We start from the raw sequence: 18,919 nt of genomic DNA on the forward strand, positions 1-18,919 counted from the left end.
ACCGGTAAGTCGTTTGTTTAGAGATTTTCCCTGACCAGTCGCATCGTCAATAATTGGCTGTTGAGGAAAGCATTGCCCCTGAGAAATGAGTTTTCTCTTAATAAAGGCTAAGGCGAACCGGTGCTCACGTGACTCCGAGGTGAGCGGCGAAGGTGCGGAGCCCACGTGGTCTGGAGGGTCACGGGACTGGAGCGTTACGTAAACGCGCTGCGCGCATGCGCGGTGGCTGCGCCTGCTGGAGTCGCGCGCGACGGAGGGCCTGCGGTAGCGTGCGGCCAGTGCAGCGCAGCGATCAGCGCCATCGCCATCGCCATCGCCACAGATAGCAGACTCGCGATGCTACAGCGCCCCCGGCACACCTGAGAGGACTGGACCATCGGCACGCCACTCGAGGTACGGCGGCTGCGCCACGCTCTATTTTTAGCTCTCCAGGAACTGTACACGCTCACTGCCGTCTCCAGATTCATCGATGTGTGGTGTTTGCCAGGTGTACTGTGCTTGCTTTCTTTCAGCAGCTGCTGTAAGTATCATTCATCTCGAGCACTGTATCCATGTTTAAGTCTATTTCCGTGTGAAGGGTCGCTTTACAAACGTTAAATCTTGTGAAGACGTAACTTCTAAACGTCTTTAAACTAACAAACATAGTGCTTTCGTGATTGTTAAGGTAGTGGGTTAAAGTAGTAAAGGAGTTCTGCTATTTGGGGAGCAAAATAACTGATGATGGTCGAAGTAGAGAGGATATAAAATGTAGACTGGAAATGGCAAGGAAAGCGTTTCTGAAGAAGAGAAACTTGTTAACATAGAGTATAGATTTAAGTGTCAGGAAGTCGTTTCTGAAAGTATTTGTATGGAGTGTAGCCATGTATGGAAGTGAAACATGGACGATAACCAGTTTGGACACGAAGAGAATAGAAGCTTTCGAAATGTGGTGCTACAGAAGAATGCTGAAGATAAGGTGGGTAGATCACGTAACTAATGAGGAGGTACTGAACAGGATTGGGGAGAAGAGAAGTTTTTGGCACAACTTGACTAGAAGAAGGGATCGGTTGGTAGGACATGTTTTGAGGCATCGAGGGATCACAAATTTAGCATTGGAGGGCAGCGTGGAGGGTAAAAATCATAGAGGGAGACCAAGAGATGAATACACTAAGCAGATTCAGAAGGATGTAGGTTGCAGTAGGTACTGGGAGATGAAGCTTGCACAGGATAGAGTATCATGGAGAGCTGCATCAAACCAGTCTCAGGACTGAAGACAACAACAACAACAACAACATTACTTTGATACTCGCAAACATACCAAAACCTTTACATGAAATATCTACGTACCTAATTAAGTTTGTACAGTGCTCTCAGAACGTGAATCCTGCTGTTGTCCGGTTTTTTGTCTTTGACTTTAGTGGGGTGCCCCTGGTAAGTAAACAGAACGACCGGAGCGCCTCATGGAAGCGCAATATGATAGCTCTTACTCCGTATGCGTATATAAATGTAAATTACAGTGTTAGCAGAAATTGTAGGAATGGGTAGAGGTGTCAGGTTGGAATTCATGGCCCTTCATAAACCAGTTGTTCTTTATTCCTCTGCACCACATTTATGCTAATTATATATCTCAAATTTCAAAAATTTTCAAACAATGTTATACGTTAGTTTTTCGTGTTATATTTTTGCCCCGCTGCCAAAAATTAAAATAGTAACTACAAAAAGTAACCTCTTCCGTGTTATTCTTTGAACATATTTTTGAAAAGTCGGATGTGAAATACTGACTCAATCATAATGACTAAGATATACTGAAATAGGTTTGGATAAGTTATTCAAGAATTTACCCAGTTAAAAAATCTTAGATATTTCGACACACTCTAACGAATTGTTGGTATTCTTAAGGTCCTTACGGTAGGTCTTTAACGGGAGATTAGGCCACGTGCGGAGTGTTTTTTTTTTTTTTTGGCGCTTTTTAGAATACTTCAAAAGAAATAAAGGTTATTAAGGATATCGGTTTATGTACAACTGGCTTACTTAGTTATCTGGAAAAGTTCAGATGTAGAGTAACAGAAAACTGTGAAGCGTTCAGGCTATGTCAATACGATGTAAATGTGAAAGGTAGGCCCTCTATCTTAATTACAATAAGTTGTCACGGTGTCCTCGCGTGTAATTTCTTAAATTGTGGACTACAAGAGGGCAACTCTTTCATATCTGAATGCCTTATTCCTGTCGACGTAGAAGTGACTAGATACCAGACTGGAGAACTTCCGCCCATTGCTACCTTAAAGTGGCAAGCGATTATCCTTTGAGAAAGACTGTCGCTTCCGGAACAGTAAGATATGAAATTCAAAATGGGTAGGAATCCAGATACTAAACTGTCAAGACTCTACAGAAAAGGAACATGTTTTAAAAACGCGTGGGCTCGGGAATTGAGCGGGGAGTATTTGCAAGGCCGTTGCACCCGACAAGGTTTCCCTACTTAAGCCGTGGTGCAGCCGCCTGTGTGGAGGGGGAGGGGAGGGAGGGAGTGCCCTGAGCCGGCAGCTCTGCCGTGGCCTGCAGCTACACACGCTGCTCAGTTCCCCACGGCATCCTCAACCAAGCATTTGAACGTCCGTGAAATTATAAATGTCTCAACTTTACAGATCTGTGGGTTTTATTATGTAATACTACGTTATAAGTACACACATTGGTGTAATTGAAGCATGCTGGGTTAATAACAGGTAACGGGACAGCAAATGTGTTAACCAGTTTGATTTAGAAAACAACCAGAGTTGCAAGATTGTTTTTTCTTTAAGTGATGGCTAGTTTTGGGTTACCTGAATCCATTTTTAAATCCTCCAAACAGAAATAGTATTCCGTAACAGCATGCAAACCATGTTAAGATTGTATGAATTCGTGTATCAAAGCCGAGTTTGTATTGTCAGAGTTCATGCAAAAAATTTACTTTGATACACATGTATGTACAATCTTAACATGATCTGCAAGCTTTTACGGAATATACCATTTGTCTTTTTGAATGATCTTAAGATGGGTTCACATGACCCGAAACTAGTCATTACTTAAAAAAAATAACAATCTTCCAACTTTAGTTTTCTACATGCAACGTACATTAATTGAATTTTTTCATTTTGAATACTGAAGGAAGATGTTTTAATTGTAAAAAAATTCAACATTTAAGATCTTGGCAGTAGAATGGTTTTTATGAACATAAATTAGCCTTTATCAACATTTTGGACTTAATGATTCTACATCGACAGAAAAAAAAATGGCTCTGAGCACTATGGGACGCAACTGCTGTGGTCATAAGTCCCCTAGAACTTAGAACTACTTAAACCTAACTAACCTAAGGACAGCACACAACACCCAGCCATCACGAGGTAGAGAAAATCCCTGACCCCGCCGGGAATCGAACCCGGGAACCCGGGCGTGGGAAGCGAGAACGCTACCGCACGACCACGAGATGCGGACCTACATCGACAGACCTCAATTACATGCGACTCCGTAAGTGCATCGCAAAAAATAGAAAAGTGCTATCAGAAGCATCCACTGGTATCTGACTTCTGTTACCAACTGTGTTCCCTCCGCAGTGCAGAGATATTTGTCGGTTTCTGTGGACACTGGATCTCTATCTACATACAGACTCTGCAAGCCACCTTCCCGAACACGGGGTCCCGGGTTCGAGTCCCGGCTGAGTCAGGGATTTTCACTTGCCTCGAGATGAGTGGGTGTTTGTGTTGTCCTCATTATTTCGTCGTCATTCATGAAAGTGGCGAGATTAGACTGAGCAAAGGTTGGGAATTTGTACGGGCGCTGATAACAGCCCAGTTGAGCGCCCTACAAACCAATCATCTGCAAGCCACTATACAGTGCATGACGGAGGATACGCTGTATCACCAAGACACTTAATTTCCTGCTCCACTCTCAAAGCGATGACTCTCTTTATGCCTCTGTATAAGCCGTAATTTCTCCTACGTGTTAGTGATACTTAAGCGAAATGTGTTGGTGGCAGTCGACTCTTTTTGCAATCGGCTTCAAATGCTGGTTCCCTAAATTTGATAGTGTTCCTCCAAAAGATTGTCTTCCGTCCTGGAATTCCCATTAGAGTTCCCAAAGCATCTCCGTAAAACTTCCGTGTTGTTCGGACCTGCCAGTAACAAGTCTAGGAGCCCGCCTCTGAATTGCTTCGATGAGTACTCAAGACTCGTACCAGCATCCAACATGCAATCTGTTACTATTTTAAAACTCTCCCAATAAACCGAAGCCTACTATTCACCTTCCCCACTGCAATCATCAAATGCTTGTTCCATTTCATATTGCTTTGTAACGTTACTCCCAGATATTCAAACGACGCGACTGTGTCAAGCAGGACACTACTATCGGTGTATCCGAATATTACTCATCTGCATAAACTAAAGTTTTTCTACTGTTAGAACTAGCTGCGATTCATCACCCCAACTAGAAATTTTGTCTGTCATTTTCTATCTTCCTAAAGTCAACTTGGACACCTTCCCGTGCACATCATCATCAAACAATTACAGATTGCTGCTCGCCCTGTCCGCCAGATCACTTATGTACATAGAAAATAGCGACCCTATCACACTTCCCTGGGGCATTCCTGACGATACCCTTGTCTCTGAACACTCGCCGTCGAGGACAACATACGTGGTTCTATTACTTAAGTCTTCGAAGCACTCACTTATCTGGGAATATATTCCGTATGCTCGTACCTTTGTTAGCAGTCTGCAGAGGAGCACCGTGTCAAACCCATTACGGTAATATAGAAACGTGGATCACAACGTCATTCCAGGTAGTCCGCAGGTTGCCAAAGAAGCAATGGGGATAGGAGACTGCTGACTGCTGACTTCAGAAGACGTGTTCGACGCTACACCCTGAACAAACGGGAAGGCAAATGGTAAGATAACCCACTGTCCAATAAACAAAGGACCATCAAACACGCAAAGGCCTGACAGACGTGAATGATTCAGGAAACCACTTATCAGAAATTCTAGCGGATGATGATATAGCGATAAGACATGTGCTACACTTCCTACGAAAGACTGAACATTGTAACAAAATTTAAGGAAAGCACCATTAGACTTGGCTCAGGGGGTGGACGTGGGAGGATGAGCCACTAACCGCCTGATTAAGACCAAAGAACGACCAAAACCCGCACGGACGACAAAATATCTCTGAACAGAAGATAACTTCATATACTAGGTTGCCATTTACACATTTACGCAATGATCTTAGTTTCGTTTTTGGAAATTGAATTTTATGACGCTAGTTAGTAGCCGTTCACGTACCCAGTACAAAACATACAATAGTTTGATGTTAAGTTCTTGGGATTCCTGCCGTGGCGGCGTTAAAACGTTTCGAAGACTGCCATATTCTTCTTCTGGTGAAGCATTGTGAAAAGATGAGACTGAAACATCCCAAAGTTGCGCTGTTTAAACACTACTTGCCGGCTGGAAACCAGAGCTTTTCATCAGCAGTATACGAAGGGAAGTTTACATTCACAGGGTCAACTGCCGCTCCCTACACAGGGAGTAGATTTTCTGCAAGTCTTTTCTATCGTCGCGGCTTCTCTGTTTACTACAGCATCATCCACGAAAAGCCCCATGGAACTTCCGAAGTTATCTACTGGCTCATTTATATATATTGTGAAACGTAATAGTCCTTTAACACTTTCCTGGGGCACGCCCGAAATTACTTTAACTTCTGAAGACTTCTGTCCCTTCAGAATGACATACTGTGTTCTGTCAGACATTGTTTGCGGAGACGGTGACTGACTTATTGTAAGGTATTCTTTTTATTTTGGACACAGTCACTTTGATACAATTAAGATTTCGGCCTTAAGTGACCACTTTCAGATGCTATGGATGGCAAATAGTGAAAAAGTGTTAATGTGTTGTCAGCTCAAAACCAGAGCTCGCAAATATCAAGTCGGACTATTGGACTAGCACTACTGTTACCGCTGCCTATCTCATCTTGAGGTTGCTCTCTTCTGTCCGTTTTTACTTACAAATAGTTGTTATCAAGACCATTTTTCCTGAAGTTACAATATCATCAGTGAGTTTTTTCCTCTCTAATAAATACCAGGGAAGTTGGCAATGTCTATACGTATTAGGTTGAGTTTTTAATGAAGTATTTACAATTTTGAAAAAAAATATTTATGTATACGTTGTTACCACATGCTGTGGTTTGATTTTTGTTTTGAATTTGTTTTTTCTCTCGTTTGTCCTGTGTCCATAGAGAACTTAGTGCAGGTAGTTATATTGAAAACACAAAATTTGTAGGTAGGTGTTGTCTGTTCGTCTGTGGTCCATATCCATAAAGTGTTCTGCCAATGTAAGATGGCAGCTGTTATGTCTCAGTGCTCATTTGCGTTCTGTGTACCTAATATTGTCTGTCCAATATAAATTGCAGTCCTGGCATGTCAGTTGACAAATACCAGATGTATTCTTTGCTATGTTAGTATTGGTTGTGCTTAATTTTCTCTACATTGAGTTACGTTCTGTAAACTATTTTTAATCCTTGTCTTGCCTCTTCTGGGCTTATCTCGCTTGTGGGTTTCCAGTAGGCTGCTTAGTTTGGGGTGCGTTGGGGTCATTTGTTCTAGCCTTTTCACTTCTGTTTTGTGAATATGCGAAAACGTTTTAAAAATGTATGCTGCCATCGAAAAAGTTTGGTAGTTCAAAATTCACACATCACCAGATTTACGCAACATGGCACATTCATCTGACTGCAGTAAAATGGTCACAGATGACACAAAATTGCTGGAGAAATATGAATCTTCATGCAAGTGTGCTTCTGACAGACCACTATCACCTCATTTCGTCAACATTGTAAAGCCGAAACAAAAGTGGGCATTGCGTAAAGGCGGTCGTCTACATAAAATTTTCGATGTATGTAGTCTGAAGCGGCGAGTGAAAGTTTGTACAATGGGTGGGAATAGAACCTGGGCTTCCTGATTACTAGGCAGGCCGCTAAGCCACACAGGCACAGCGGTTCACGCAAATGGACGGATTACCCTGGCACACTCCCTCCTCGATCCGAATTCTCACTGCCGCCCAGTCTACTTAAAATTCGATGCTAAGGTGCTATTCCAGAAGACAGTGCCTCGGCTATTCTAATGGTGTGTAAGGTAGAATGTAAAGCAGACTGGGGTGGCAGTGAGAATTCGGATCGAGGAGGAAGGCGTGCCAAGGTAATCCGTCCATTTGCATGAACCGCTGTGCCTATGTGACTTAGTGGCTAACATACCTCCCTAGTAAGCAGGAGATATGGGTTCAAATTTTCATTCGCAGCTTCAGTCTCTATGCATAAAAAATCTGTGTGAGACCAGCAGAGTCTCTGAAATTGTCATTTCATGCATCTACATAAAAGTATATTTATCAATGATTCCACGCTCAGACCTCATCAGTGCATAGTAAATAGATTCTAGCAGCAGAACGGAAAATATATTAAGTGTTGTATAACAGAACTCCTACGCTGTGTAATTAAATACTCGTAAGTTGAAAACTAAAAAGGGAATATATCGAGCAAGTCACTGACTTTACTCTGTACACCAACAGTTTCACATACACAATTTGTACAATGTCATCAGCATATAACAGTATATAAATAAATTTATTCTTCTTTATATGGGTCCCTTCTGGCGCTCTTTCTTCTCATTTCCGGATATCGTCGTCTACATAAATATTAGAGTAAGCCAGTAATTACACCCTTGTATCACACTTCCGTTTACTAAAGTCGTTCCACTGCGTAATTGGGGACGTCAAGCATAATATGTTCCTTTATACAGACTCTTCATGCAGTTTCAGCGATTTGGGTATTCACATTCTCTCTATCTACCCTGTCAATTCTTTTTTAAAAATATATGAAAGCCAGATAGGTTGGTAACTGAAATTTCTTGTACGAGGGTGAGTCAAATGAAAACCTTACATATTTTTTAAATATTTATTGTACAGAAGTGGTACAAAGCTGTATCACTTTTCAACATTATCTCCTCCACGCTCAATCCAAGTCCTCCAGCGCTTACAAAGTGCATAAATTCCTTTAGAAAAAAATTCATTTGGTAGTCCGCGCAACCACTCTTGCACCGCGTGACTTACCTTATCAGAACGAGACTTCTTTCCTCCCATTGCGTCTTTGAGTGGTCCAAACATATGGAAATCACTTGGGGGCAAGGTCTGGTGAGTATGGTGGATGAGGAAGACACTCAAAATGCAGGTCTGTGGTTGTTGCAACTGTTGTACAGATAGTGTGGGGCCTTGCATTGTCATGTTGCAAAAGGACGCCTGCTGACAGCAATCCACGTCGCTTTGATTTGATTGCAGGCCGCAGATGATTTTTTACGAGATCTGTGTCTGATGCGCTGGTGAGTGGTCCGTCTAGATACGTAATGCTCCAAAATGACGCCTTTTTCGTCCCAAAAGAGTCAGCATGACCTTCCCTGCTGATTGTTCTGTTCGAAACTTCTTTGGTTTTGGTGATGAGGAATGGCGCCAGTCCTTGCTCGCTCTCCGTTTACGGTTGGTGGAAGTGAACCCAGTTTTCGTCCCCAGTAACGATGCTTCCAAGGAAGCCATCACCTTTTCGTTCAAAGCGCCGAAGTAGTACTTCGCAAGCATCGACACGTCGTTCTCTCATTTCAGGACTCAGCTGCTGTGGCACCCATCTTGCAGACACTTTGTGCAACTGGAGCACATCATGCACAATGTGGTGTGCTGACCTATGACTAATCTGTAAACATGCTGCAATGCCATTCAGTGTCACTCGGCGGTTTTCCTTCACTATGGCTTCAACTGGTGCAATGTTCTGTGGAGTCAAAACTAGCAGTGCCTGACCTGGACGAGGAGCATCTTCCACTGAAGTCACATCATTTGCGAACTTTCTACTCCATTCGTAGACTTGCTGCTGTGACAAACACGCATCACCGTACTGAACCTTCACTCGTCGATGAATTTAAATAGGTTTCACACCTTCACTACGCAAACGCCGAATAACAACGCTGTTCTTCCCTGGTGCAAGTAGAAAGTGGGGCGGCCATCTTCATTCTGACAATGCGATGGTATGTGTGCAGCTGCACTATGCTGCCACCCACAGGCCATTCTGCACGGTTTGTAGCACGCTTACCAACTTACTGGCTAACGGCGCGAAATTTCGATTTATTACAAATTTAAGGTTTTCATTTGACTCACCCTCGTATATATTATTATTGCGAGCGACAAGATGTGCCACTTATCAGCTTTATTCTTCTAGAAAACACTTCCGTAATCATCTTTTATCTGTTGTTTAATACACCTGAATATATTTTGTAAGAAGATTAACATACTATTTCCTTTATAACTTGAAGTTATCTGCGATCCTTTATTAAAGTGACAACGCTTTAGCTGCAGCCAATCTTCTGTTTACGAAGCAGGTATTGATCAGATGTAATATTTTAAACTTAAGTAGTAATCCACGATGTTAAATTTACATTAATTGCATCAGGTTCTGTGCACTGCTTGCATTTTTGTTGTTAATTAAAACTTTCTTTTCTTTCAAGGTAATTAAATTTGTGTTAAGATAACGAGTTAAGTTTTCGTAATGACTACTCGGCTTGGGAGTATACCACAGATGTTTGTAATGTTCCGTCCGTTGTTCCTAACTTAACGTTTGTTTATGCTACATATTTCTCGCATCAATTTAAATGTCTCGACATTTTGAAAGAAAATGCTAGTTTTCCACATACATACCTCCGCTACAAATTTATCTCAACAATCTCAATGGGCATTTCTTACTCCGGTAGAGACTTTTCTTTATTCCTCATCGGTCTGTAGTTTGCTCTTGTTTGGTCATTGGAAGACTGAAGAAAACACTCGTACGCTTTCCATCTTCAATTCTTCAGTTTCTTCATACAGATTCGAAACACTTTTTTCCTTTGCCATTTAGCTGCATGAACGTGATATTTTAATCATATCAGGTTCGTGTGGCCCTTTACATTAATCCAAGGCAAACTTTCTTTTCATAACTAAGTCTCGTCGTACCTCCGTACATCCGCCATATTTCGTCGCAACCTCGTCACTGAGGGCAGACTACCCCTGTTTTTCCTACGGAAGCGACGTTCTACTGAGATCTTACTACTCCTATCCCCCCCCCCCCCAAGCAACTATTTAGGAAGCTGACAAGCTATTTCTTAGTGATATATCATGCACTAGAAAAATGTAAACGCAAGACCATCGTAAAAGCAATCATACTGATTGGGCGTGTTCACCATCTTAGAGTTATTGTCGATTCACGACAACCGTTCAGAACTATAAATTTCGACATCGACTGCAACAATCATAAAGAAACATACATTCGTGCCTGGAAGCTCTTCTCCTAATACAGTGCTCAGCACGTTTTCTTTCCGCTAGCATTTACTATTACTGCACATTTTTCCACTGTAAATACTCAGAAAGTAATTTCTGGTTAGTACTGCCATAAGTGCCTTTCCGTGTCTTATGCCTGAGACAGTTCACAGTTAAATTAGTTACACAGTATTTTCTAAACATTCATCGCAGTAAAAGTTAGTTATCCTATAAACGTGCAGTTATCACATTTCGTGTACATTTTAGTTCCCTCGAAAACCCTGTGTAAGAAACATTAGCGTAGCCAGTTTGAAACAGCACACTTAACTTTCGGTGACCATTTCTGAAATGGAAGAGAATAAGACATTCGAAGACTGCATGAGAAGTGTGAAATGATAGTATGGTCAGGTACCATCCTTGAATTGCTGTGAAGGTGGCAGCAGCAACAGAGGACGTACCGGTGGAGACGACTTACCCGAAGACTGTTGTAGTCATGGTTACGACTGGTAACAGTAAAAGGCAACGTACAGGAGTTGGACAAAAGTATGGAAACACTGCGAGAAATGCAATCTTGAACACACATGCAGTTTCTAGCCAAGTCTGCATTGTTGTTGTTGTTGTTGTTGTTGTTGTTGTTGTATTCAGTCCTGAGACTGGTTTGATGCAGCTCTCCATGCTAATTTATCCTGTGCAAGCTCCTTCATCTACCAGTACCTACAGCAACCTACATCCTTCTGAATCTGCTTAGTGTATTCATCTCTTGGTCTCCGTCTACGATTTTTGCCCTCCACGTTGCCCTCCAATGCTAAATTTGTGATCCCTTGATGCCTCAGAACATGTCCTACCAACCGATCCCTTCTTCTAGTCAAGTTGTGCCACAAACTTCTCTTCTCCCCAATCCTATTCAGTACCTCCTCATTAGTTACGTGATCCACCCACCTAATCTCCAACATTCTTCTATAGCACCACATTTCGAAAGCTTCTATTCTCTTCTTGTCCAAACTATTTATTGTCCATGTTTCACTTCCATTCATGGCTACACTCCATACAAATACTTTCAGGGCTGCACATAGGGCTGCTGTATTTGATCAGGAACGTCACCTGTACAACCTCAATTCGAGGCAGTGTCAATTTAGGTTTGACCACTGTCCTGTTGCAAGCCTTCGCTTGCTCTAATCATAAATGTCGGAGTGAAGTCATATGTATTTGCCTTCACATAAAGGAAGGTATTACCTTCTCTACAACCTTCAAATTGTGAGCTACACCCTTAATTTCTGTATATGAAATTTGTGTATTTACTCATGGCCCTTTCGTTGCCTAGGTCTGTGGTTACTTTCAGAAGTCAAATTACTAATCAAATTACCTGATTTAATACGATTGAACCTTGAATTAATGGTGTACTCATGTATCGCCACAATAAAATAACTGAATAGTTGTCTTATTTAAGTTTACATAAATAAGTTTTATTAAGCCTTTTATAACTACGAGATGACAAATTTGACACAAAAATGACAAACATAAATCCGAAAAGGGATGGTACATGATTGGCAAAGCATTCCTTGGAGTGGAAGCTATAAAAAATCTCCCCTGAATTAATATCTTTTACAACGCAATGATGGTCGACATAGAGAAGATGTAAAATGTAGACTGGCTACGGCAAGGAATGCGTTTCTGAAGAAGAGAAATTTCAAATGGCTCTAAGCGCTATGGGACTTAACATCGGAGGTCATTAATCCCCTAGACTTAGAACTACTGAGAGCTAACTAACCTAAGAACATCACACACATCCATGTCCGAGGCAGGATTAGAACCTGCGACCGTAGCAGTCACGCAGCTCCGGACTGAAGCGCTAGAACCGTTCGGCCACAGCGGCCGGCTGAGAGAAATTTAACATCGAGTATTGATTTAAGTGTCAGGAAGTCCTTTCTGAAAGTATTTCTATGGAGTGTAGACATGTATGGAACTGAAACGTGTCCGATAAATAGTTTAGATAAGAAGAGGATAGAAGCTTTAGAAATGTGATGCTACAGAAGAATGCTGAAGGTCAGATGGCTAGATAACGTAACTAATGAGGTGGTACCGAATAGAATTTGGGAGAAGAATTTGTGCCACAGTTTGACTAGAAGCAGGGATCGGTTGACAGGACACGTTCTGAGTAATCAAGGGATCACCAATTTAGTACTGGAGGGCGACGTGGAGGGGAGACAGATGAATACTTAACCAGATTCAGAAGGATGTAAGTTACAGTAGTTACTCGGAGATGAAGCTGGCGCAGGATAGAGTAGCATGGAGAGCGGCATCAAACCAGTCTCTGGACTGGAGACCACAAAAACTACACAACGCAGTCTGACTTCGTTTACATGAATCCACTGAGAGGGCCAATTCTGTTAAACTAAAACTAAGTACACCACAAAATATGGTTGACCGGAGAACAGGGAGCAGTGAATATCATTTAACAACCATACGCCGGTGCAGCAATACTTTACCCTTTCACCTTGACTCAGGCGGCAGCAGAAAACGGCGCGCTGCGGCAGCTGTAATGTTCTGACGAAAATTTGCAAACTAAGCGAACTAGCGTTTTGATCATTAGAATACGTGAAACTTCTCTTTCACAGCACTGACATTTCAGTGTGGGGTGCACCCGTTCACTGGTGTGGCCAGACCAAATTGACTCACAGGCACGGAGGTGCGTACTGGGATTGTCGAATGTCAGACGGCCGACTTAGGACGAATAAGTTCACCCTCGTGACACACGATATGTCAGAGATGATGCAGAGTTACACTGTCGGTACAGCTGGAAACTGCCACTGGCTCTTGGTCCACAATTTACAGACCACAAGTTTCACCCGCTAGAGAAAGACCTGACAGCAGTGGAGGACCAGAAGACTGAGGCAAAGAATCACAACCACTTTCCACCAAGCCTCGGTACGGAAGCCGAATTAGGAAAAACAAACCGCCTCCACATTGTACAAACAATTGAACTATCCTCTACTCACTGAATCCACTGAGCCAATCCAGACGCAGCACCGGGGTTCCCACACTGGGGAGCAAGCCCCTGCTTTGCATATCCTGAGAGCAGCCAAATAGCCTCTCAAAGTCTCTGGTCTGAAAAAAGATTTTGAGTAGGAAGATGCTATTCTCATGGAAAGTATGGCCATGTTTAGACAAAAAAGTCTACCTAGATGGGACCACAGCCCCTCATTTGCGGAGATACCTAATCTTTCCAAGCCGACCGTTTCCAATTTCTGAAAGGTTGTTAAGCTTCCCAGGCAGTCGTGTCCGTGAAATGTCCTTGCCGCTCGCTAAAAGAACATGGCGACTTTCTGGCGTCAGGGGAGTTAATGTTGCTTCCACTAAACTCGTGCGCCAGCTGCTCTGTCCGTATCGTTGGGTATGGAGAGGCGAGCTGGAATTCCAAAACACACATCAGTGATGGAAATGCCAGGAACAGGAAAACGTGGTGCCGTAGCAATAAAACCTGGACTATGGAGCAATGAGACATTTGGTTGAGTGACCAGTGTTTCACTCTGTTAACTTCTGGCACGGTTTACGTCCCAAGAGTGAAACATGGCGAGGGCATCGGCGATGATTTGGGCAGTCGTATCGTATTATTACACAGACCCCATGCTTACTCTAAAAGGTCGCGTTACTCCCTAGGATTCTCCGACCATTGTGGCTGATCAGCTAAAATATTCCTGATCGAATGGTGATGCTGTGTTCAGACTACAGGACCCCTGGTCAAACATCTCGCGTAGTCAAGGACTAGTTTTGAGAGCATGAGGATTGAACGTCGCAGCTCACACGGCCACTAGTCACCAGGTGTCAAAACTGAGGCCTTTGTGGTCTGCTTAGGAGAGAGATACGTGTGATAATTGCCCACCTCCAGCATAGTTACCTGAACTTCCCACTGTTTTGCGGTAAGAATGGTATAAGGCTACCTTAAAAACCATACAGGATCTGTGTTTATCTATTCCGAGGCAACTAGAAGCTGTTTTGAATGCCAATTGTTTTCCTACGCCACATTAGGCACGATATTGTATTACATTTTTGTTTCCGTATTTTAGTCCACCCCTGTATGTTCTATCAGTTGTGCTTGACAAGTCTGTAAGATTCGGGAGGCACAGTTGTGATAGGGAGGTAGCTGTTAAAACTTTTACACTATGCATTGTGTGCTGTTCGTACAACACACAATTCAAGGCGAAGTAGAGCAAGCATTCGCCACCTTGCCTAACTGAAAATAGCTTACACATTCCGCACGACGTCTCCCTTACATCGTGACCGCTGAGCTGAGCAGATCTGCTCGCCACGCTCACGTATCGAGTGTCATCCGGTTCGGCGCTGCCTACTGCCGATCGCTGTCCATCGCTGCCGCCACCGGCACACACAAAATCAAATATTTCTTCGCTAATTTTTTTCCCGAATAAATGCTGGTTGGCATCCTAATTTGAATCTCGGATTCTTGGGTTTACAACCATCAAACATTTCGGTATACTTACGGAATTTAAAACTCGTTCATTAGTTTGACAGTTCAGAAAGAAACAGTTCAGGAGGATAAACGATGAAGAGCTTGAAAAAGTAATTCAGAATTTAATCTTACGTCAACGTAGATGTCCTTAGTGCAGAAGCAGACGTTAGAATTGCAGACAGGGTGGGATATCGACAATGTCTACTTTGAAAGTATTCTGTTTGAACCTGTCTAGAGTGACTTCGAAAAACAGAAAACTTATGTTCAACATCCTGGGATTTGAACATGGCTCCTCTTGAGAGCCCAATGTCGCCCCCACCGTGCCAGTTCGTTCGACGACCGGGTGTCCAATCGAAACTGTTAGATGTGGTTACTGATGAAGTTTCATTACTTTTTATCACGCCATTAGACAGATGTACCAGTAGTTTCTCTCTTAAACATGAAACACATTTCAAATTATAGTATCCAAACATACTAATTTGTACAATTTGTATCATTCTTTCATAACAATTTTTGTTTCAATAAATGATAATTTTTATATCTTTACTTCGAATATAGTCTCGGCTCTGTACGGCTTTGACACTTTTTTAAATTAGTCGCCGAAACAAAGGAAGTTTCACTCCCATCGCATGTGGAAGCAGCCGTGAAAAATATGCATGTAATGATTGCTATTTGTAAACTACACTCGAAGTAAATGGCGGTCTGAGGACGACCATAACTGATAGAAACTGATAATCAAATAAAAATGGCCATCAGACACACTAGTTCAAACGGGGCTTAGTTGCAGCGGTCGTTAACAGTTATTTCACAAACATGCTAAATTCCTTAAAGTAAATATAAACTTCTTCCGTAAATTATAACAATGACACGTGACTGTTTCAGCTGCTTTTTCAAAACGTCATAGTATTACACTGTATTTAAGTCATGAGATACTTCTTAATATCGTGTCAGATCATTTTCGCCGGCGCAGTGCAGCAACTCTGCGTGGCATGGTCTCAATCATTCACTACTGCCCAGGATGTTCTTAAACCAATCGTGAACAAATGTGGCTTGGTGAAATGGTGCATTGACGTCCATGCAAATTCTATCGTTGTTTGGGAACATGTAGTCCATTAATGACTGCAGATGTTCTCGGAGTAGCCGAACAGTATCGGTTCTGTTGGACCAGATGACTCAATCCGTTCAGTGTCAACACAGCTCACACCATCGTAGGGCCACAACCACCTTACACAGTGCCTTGTTAACAACTTGGGTTCATGGCTTCGTGGGGTCTGCGTTATACTCGAACATTATCACCAGCACTTGCGAAAGTAATCAGAACTCGTATGACCACGCTACGGTTTTCCAGTGGTCTGGAGAGGCGATGTCGTGCTTCTAGCAAAGGCACTTGCGTCTGTCGTCTGTTACCATAGCACATTCACGGCAAATTTCACCGCACTGTACTAATACGTTCGTCGTACGTCCCACACTCATTTCTCCTCTTATTCCATGTAGTGTTGCTTGTCTTTTAACATTGACACCTACACGCAGCAAGCGGCTACACGGGTAGCAGGGGTTGTGTGGCGTGGACTGGGCGGTTTTTTTTAGGTTAGATGGCCTCGGGCAAGTACAGAAAGGGCAACAGCCTCACAGGGTGCGGGGCAAAGTCAGGACATGCGGGGACCAAGCAGCAATCGGATTGTAATTCTAAACTGTCGAAGCTGCATTGGTAAAGTACCGGAACTTCAAGCGCTGATAGAAAGCACAGAAGCTGTAATCGTTATAGGTACAGAAAGATGGCTGAAGCCAGAGATAAATTCTGCCGAAATTTTTACAAATGCACGGACGGTGTTTAGAAAGGATAGATTGCATGCGAACGGTGGTGGCGTGTTTGTCGCTGTTAGTAGTAGTTTATCCTGTAGTGAAGTAGAAGTGGATAGTTCCTGTGAATTATTATGGGTGGAGGTTACACTCAACAACCGAGCAAGGTTAATAAGTGGCTCCTTTCACCGACCTCCCGACTCAGCAGCATTAGTGGCAGAACAACTGAGAGAAACTTTGGAATACATTTCACATAAATTTTCTCAGCATGTTATAGTCTTAGGTGGAGATTTCAATTTACCAGATATAGACTGGGACACTCAGATGTTTAGGACGGGTGGTAGGGACAGAGCATCGAGTGACATTATACTGAGTGCACTATCCGAAAATTACCTCGAGCAATTAAACAGAGAACCGACTCGTGGAGATAACATCTTGGACCTACTGATAACAAACAGACCCGAACTTTTCGACTCTGTATGTGCAGAACAGGGAATCAGTGATCATAAGGCCGTTGCAGCATCCCTGAATATGGAAGTTAATAGGAATATAAAAAAAGGGAGGAAGGTTTATCTGTTTAGCAAGAGTAATAGAAGGCAGATTTCAGACTACCTAACAGATCAAAACGAAAATTTCTGTTCCGACACTGACAATGTTGAGTGTTTATGGAAAAAGTTCAAGGCAATCGTAAAATGCGTTTTAGACAGGTACGTGCCGAGTAAAACTGTGAGGGACGGGAAAAACCCACCGTGGTTCAACAACAAAGTTAGGAAACTATTGCGAAAGCAGAGAGAGCTTCACTGCAAGTTTAATCGCAGCCAAAACCTCTCAGATAAACAGAAGCTAAACGATGTCAAAGTTAGCGTAACGAGGCCTAAGAGTGAAGCGTTCAGTGAATTAGAAAGTAAAATTCTATGCACTGACTGGACAGAAAATCCTAGGAAGTTCTGGTCTTACGTTAAATCAATAAGTGGCTCGAAACAGCATATCCAGAGACTCCGGGATGATGGTGGCATTGAAACAGAGGATGGCACGCTTAAAGCTGAAGTACTAAACACCTTTTTCCAAAGCTGTTTCACAGAGGAAGACCGCACTACAGTTCCTTCTCTAAATCCTCGCACAAACGAAAAAATGGCTGACATCGAAATAAGTGTCCAAGGAATAGAAAAGCAACTGGAATCACTCAACAGAGGAAAGTCCACTGGACCTGATGGGATACCAATTGGATTCTACACAGAGTACGCGAAAGAACTTGCCCCCCTTGTAACAGCCGTGTACCGCAAGTCTCTAGAGGAACGGAAGGTTCCAAATGATTGGAAAAGAGCACAGGTAGTCCCAGTCTTCAAGAAGGGTCGTCGAGCAGATGCGCAAAACTATAGGCATACATCTGACATCGATCTGTTGTAGAATTTTAGAACATGTTTTTTGCTCGCGTATCATGTCATTTCCGGAGACTCGGAATCTACTCTCTAGGAATCAACATGGATTCCGGAAACAGCGATCGTGTGAGACCCAACTCGCTTTATTCGTTCATGAGACCAAGAAAATATTAGATACAGGCTCCCAGGTAGATGCCATTTTCCTTGACTTCCGGAAGGCGTTCGATACAGTTCCGCACTGTCGCCTGATACACAAAGTAAGAGCCTACGGAATATCAGACCAGCTGTGTAGCTGGATTGAAGAATTTTTAGCAAACAGAACACAGCATGTTATCAATGGAGAGACGTCTACAGATGTTAAAGAAACCTCTGGCGTGCCACAGGGGAGTGTTACGGGACCATTGCTTTTCACAATATATATAAACGACCTAGTACATAGTGTCGGAAGTTCCATGCGGATTTCGCGGATGATGCTGCAGTATACAGAGAAGTTGCAGCATTAGAAAATTGTAGCGAAATGCAGGAAGATCTGCAGCGGATAGGCACTTGGTGCAGGGAGTGGCAACTGACCCTTGACATAGACAAATGTAATGTATTGCAAATACATAGAAAGGATCGTTTATTGTATGATTATATGATAGCGGAACAAACACTGGTAGCAGTTACTTTTGTAAAATATCTGGGAGTATGCGTGCGGAACGATTTGAAGTGGAATGATCATATAAAATTGTTGGTAAGGCGGATACCAGGTTGAGATTCATTGGGAGACTGCTTAGAAAATGTAGTCCATCAACAAAGGAGGTGGCTTACAAAACACTCGTTCAATCTATATTTGAGTATTGCTCATCAGTGTGGGATCCGTACCAGATCGGGTTGACGGAGGAGATAGAGAAGATCCAAAGAAGAGCGGCGCGTTTCGTCACAGGGTTATTTGGTAACCGTGATAGCGTTACGGAGATGTT

General features: G+C 42.8%; 1 protein-coding gene across 1 annotated transcript in view; it reads left to right on the plus strand.

Annotated features, from left to right (window-relative positions):
* Positions 1-254: 254 nt before the first annotated feature.
* Positions 255-18,919, plus strand: part of LOC126236987 (MFS-type transporter SLC18B1-like) — a 126,106-nt gene continuing 107,441 nt past the window's right edge. Inside the window, exon 1 of the mRNA XM_049946711.1 lies at positions 255-393. The gene's annotated coding sequence lies outside the window, so the exon portion shown is untranslated. The remainder of the gene's footprint in view (positions 394-18,919) is intronic.

The sequence above is a fragment of the Schistocerca nitens genome, chromosome 2, assembly GCF_023898315.1.
Source record: "Schistocerca nitens isolate TAMUIC-IGC-003100 chromosome 2, iqSchNite1.1, whole genome shotgun sequence".
Taxonomy (NCBI): domain Eukaryota; kingdom Metazoa; phylum Arthropoda; class Insecta; order Orthoptera; family Acrididae; genus Schistocerca; species Schistocerca nitens.